Source organism: Nanorana parkeri, unplaced genomic scaffold, assembly GCF_000935625.1.
Source record: "Nanorana parkeri isolate BGI_ZX_2015 unplaced genomic scaffold, ASM93562v1 scaffold130, whole genome shotgun sequence".
NCBI classification, from domain to species: domain Eukaryota; kingdom Metazoa; phylum Chordata; class Amphibia; order Anura; family Dicroglossidae; genus Nanorana; species Nanorana parkeri.
The window spans coordinates 1,557,659-1,562,470 of record NW_017306398.1 but is presented as its reverse complement, the minus strand read 5'-3'; positions in this window follow the sequence as shown (position 1 = coordinate 1,562,470).

The window sequence follows — 4,812 nt, the reverse complement described above, 5'->3', positions numbered from 1 at the left end:
CAATAAATGTTTGTATGTGATAAGCAATAAAACATTTTTGGCAAACAAAACATTCAGATGAATCCGGAAGATTCGTGTACACAATGTATAATTTTGCTCCGGGATCTTGTGTGTGTGTGGTGGATGAACCCTCTATATGGCTGTCGCCTAGAGGGGAATTCCGATTATTAGTTCTTTGCCAAAATAGCAACTTTGTCATGCAGCTGCTCCGGGCAAAACTTCATCCTTTTTCTTGGATAAAGGGGGGAGGGGGAGGAGGAAGGAGGTTCAAACTTCCGACAAGTTTTCATTGCTGTCGCAATATTTGATCAAACTGCGCCACACGCGGTGAGGTTGTCGTAGAGTTGTATTCAGTTTGGAAAATCAATAAACAGCCGACCAGTCAGATGATTTCTTTTTATCCTGATCGTTTGCACTCCCATTGGCTTGTATGTGAATGTAAAATCTGTGTGAAACCATCAAAAGCTCGACGCGTTTCAGGCAAAAGTTCAGCAAAATGCATTACACCAGTGTGTTGTGCTGCTTCACCGAGGGCCCATTTGGACTGAAAAAGGTGGTAAAATGCGTGCGTCAATGCATGGAGGCGCACGTGCCAAGGTGTGTTGTGGTGCCATTTATTTTAAATGGCGCCCTTTTATGCTAAACCAACGCAGCCCCAACACACCTGCACTGCAGCACACACAAATGCACCTTAATGCACTGCTCTGCATTGTGGTGCTTTGCATATTCATGCCAATGTCCTGGATTGCCTGAGACAGTCCCGCATGTTGGTCCTTTGTCCTGCCCATGCTCCATGCTGGGCCATGTCCCAGGATCACAGCATTAACTACATGTGAGTTACCGCACATGCGCATGTACTATACATTCACTGCACATGTGCACACACGCAAAAGAACATTAATTGTGGGGATTGGGGTTGCGCCCACAAATTTAGAGGTGGGGGTTCGGGTGGGATCAACATGTAAAGTGGAAATGATGGGCGGTTCCTGCATATTTAGAAGAGGTGGTCCGGGCGGGATCAACATGTAAATATTCACCTTCGCTGAACGAGCCCCTAAATCCCCGCTCACACCTTCGCTGAATGAACCCCTAAATCCCAGTTCACACCTTCGCTGAATGAACCCCTAAATCCCCGCTCACACCTTCGCTGAATGAATCCCTGTTCCCACCTTCACTGAATGAGCCCCTAAATCCCCGCTCACACCTTCGCTGAATGAGCCCCTAAATCCCCGCTCACACCTTCGCTGCATGACCCCCTAAATCCCCGTTCACACCTTCACTGAATGAACCCCTAAATCCCTGTTCACACCTTCGCTGAATGACCCCCTAAATCCCCGCTCACACCTTCGCTGCATGAGCCCCTAAATCCCCGTTCACACCTTCGCTGAATGAGCCCCTAAATCCCCGTTCACACCTTCGCTGAATGAACCCCTAAATCCCTGTTCACGCCTTCGCTGAATGAGCCCCTAAATCCCCGTTCACACCTTCGCTGAATGAACCCCTAAATCCCTGTTCACACCTTCGCTGAATGAGCCCCTAAATCCCCGTTCACACCTTCGCTGAATGAGCCCCTAAATCCCGATTCACACCCTTGCTGAATGAGCCCCTAAATGCCCGCTCACACCTTCGCTGAATGAGCCCCTAAATGCCCGTTCACACCTTCGCTGAATGAGCCCCTAAATCCCTGTTCACACCTTCACTGAATGAACCCCTAAATCCCTGTTCACACCTTCGCTGAATGAACCCCTAAATCCCCGCTCACACCTTCACTGAATGAGCCCCTAAATCCCCGTTCACACCTTCACTGAATGAGCCCCTAAATCCCAGTTCACACCTTTGTGTTCTGTGAAACTGCGTTGTGTTCTTGGGCATTTGCATGCATTTTTTTCACGTTTACCATGCGTCACCCAATGATTTCAGTGGGTGCCACATGCCCCAAAAATGTTGGAAAACAGCTCGTGTAGCAGATTCTGTTACAGGCATATCGTGTTTTTTGACCCGCATTTAACGTGCGTCCATGTGCAGGAAATAACACACATTCCCACCGGCAACGTTTGGGTCCCCGTTAACGAGTAATGGCGCCGCAATCACGTTGCATGTTTTTGATGCGTGCTGTTGATGTGCATTTCGCATGCATTTGGCATACGTTCATCAATCCCATTTGTAACCATTGTTATTTCCTTTTTCTTTTCACTTTACCTGTATTATATATATATATATATTATCGGTCAGAATGGAAAGTGCTGTGCGTCTATTTGCACTATTTTCAGGCGCAGCGAGATCCATCGCTCAGGTCGGGAAAGGCCTCCCCTGTACCTGCCTGTCCGTGCCTGCCTGGTGAGTGACGTCCCTGTAGGTGTGTCCTCCCCTTCCTCCCCTCCTCCACCTGTCTCTCCCTTTCTGCTGCTGTCTTCCTGTTGTACTCTGCCCCTCTCCCTCTCTCACCTGGCCTGATCCACTTACAGGAAATTCCTGCCTTCCTCCTGAGATCACACTGCGACTGTCACATCCCCTCGCTGAGCTTTGTTCCCCCCACCGACAAGGATGAGACCGGCGGGCCCCCCTTTACACCTCTGCAGCCAAAAGGTAAGAATGAATACATTTCCATACGGCCAAGCCTATCCCTCTCACCTGCGGCTCCCCGCTAAGACCTGCGTTGTACTTACAACTGGCAGCTTTCCGCATGCTGGCGCGCACCGACTTGCAAAAAGAGAGAAAGTTTGGTCAGTGATTACTTTTTTTTCCGTAAGTTGCACACATACTTTCACGGGCCAGATCAGCCCCCGGGGGGTAGAGCTACGCCTTCCCGAGCCCAAACACACACACACACAGGTCATGAGGCGTAACGTTGAAGGATAACTTTTGCTATAATGCGTAACGGCGAGTCATGGTCTGCGGGTCGGGAATCTGCTGGGGTGGGCACGAGGAGGGGTGACGGTTATACGTCGATGGGTTAAAACGGCACGCTCTGCTTTGCTCACCGTACGGTAACACTGGATTCTTTGCAGAGGAAAGGGTTAAGCTGCGGGACAGGAGACGTGACATGGCTTTGATCTCGTTGGAGTTCAGGTGGGCCATAAAAGGTTTTGAAGTTTCTTTTTGCCGTTCTGAGAATCTCGTTTGATCTGCTTTTTTTTTATGTGCGTTTTATGTTGCGCGTTTGTGTTTTTACTTAATTTATTGCTACAAAAAGTGTTTTGTGTCTAGCTGGCAGTGATTTCCAGCTTGGTGACCATGCCAAGTTGGCACGATTCAGGCCCTTGTCTGCACAGCTTCTGAGGGTGTGGGGGGGGAACACGTTGTCTGCGAATCGGATTATTAATCCTCCCCTGTGCTGCAATTAGTTTTCTCTGAATTTTGTAGATCGGTCGGCTCAGAGGGTTAACCTGCGCTATAGGAGGTGGACGGCCACCATGGCTTTGATCTTGGCAGCGTTGGACTGGGCCAAGTCTTGAAAGTTCCTTTTTGATATGATGGGAATCCTGTGTGTTTTTTTTATTTTTATGTACGTTGTTGTTTCTTACGTTTTATTATTACGAAATATTTCTGATTAGATGTTGCTGCTTGGTCACCTTGGCAAGTTGGCATGAAGTAAGGCCTTCTCTGGAACTTCTAGTGGGCCAAATTCAAGTGGGCCAAGTCCTTCAAGTTCCTTTTTAGTCATGATGGGAATCATGTTTGCCCAGGTGTTGTTGTGCTATTTTTATGTATGTTTTTATTATTATGTTGTGGCAAAATTGTTTTGTGTCTACACGGTGGTGGTGGTAGTTTCTGCTGCTGGGCCTTCTTCTGGGCCTCTGCTGGGTCATGTTGGCATGAAGCAAACACTTGTTTTAAGCCTATACTGGGCCAAGTTCAGGTGGGCCAAGTCTTTACGTTCCTTTTTGTCACAATCGGAATCATATTTGTTCAGCTGTTGCTGTTCTATTTTTATGTACATTGTTTCTTTATATGTTTTATTATTACAAAGTATTTGTGTCTACAGGGCGATGGTAGTTTCTGCTGCTTGGTCACCATGAAAAGTTGGCATGAAGCAAGCCCTTGTCTGTTGTTCCAAGTGGGCCAAGTCTTGAAGTTCGCTTTTGTCATGGTTGCTGCTGTGATATTTTATTGTATGGTGGTTGTTGTTTCTTTTTATGTTTTATCTTTATTCTCACAAAGTATTGGTGTGTAGAAATTGGTGGTAGTTTTATGCTTCTTGGTCACCTTGGCAAGTTAGCAGCAAGCAAGCCCTTGTCTGTAGCTTCAAGTGGGCCAAGTTCAAGTGGGCCCAGTCTTGAAGCTCCTTTTTTTTCGCAGCTGTTGCTCTGCTATATGTACCCTGTTTCTCTGAAAATAAGACCTACCCCAAAAATAAGACCTAGTACTATTTCTGGGAATTGCTACAATATAAGACCTACCCCGAAAATAAGACCTAGTTGTGACCATTCCCTGGGCCGGTGGAATAAGGGGGAACTTGAAGAGCCGCGGGGGAGAATTCAGCCAATGAACCCAGTGCTAGAGGAAGGAAGCGAGGCGGCAGCGGAGGGAGCAGAGCCGCATAAGCCGATGCCTCCTCTAAAGCGCCGGCTCCTGGCGGAGTGATACCAAATGCACTCCGCCTGTGAGGAATCGATAGTGAACGTGCGTTTTGCTCATTCTGGATTTTGTTGTTTGTTTGCATGTTTTATTGTATCTAGACCAGGGCTGGACAAATCCCTGGAGCCAGGTAGCCAATGCTCCTTTAAAATTACCTCAAGCACCTAACTTTTTGAGTTTTTCCCTAGTTGTTTTTAGAGGAGCTGGCTCCTGAACTCAATATTAATTTGTCCG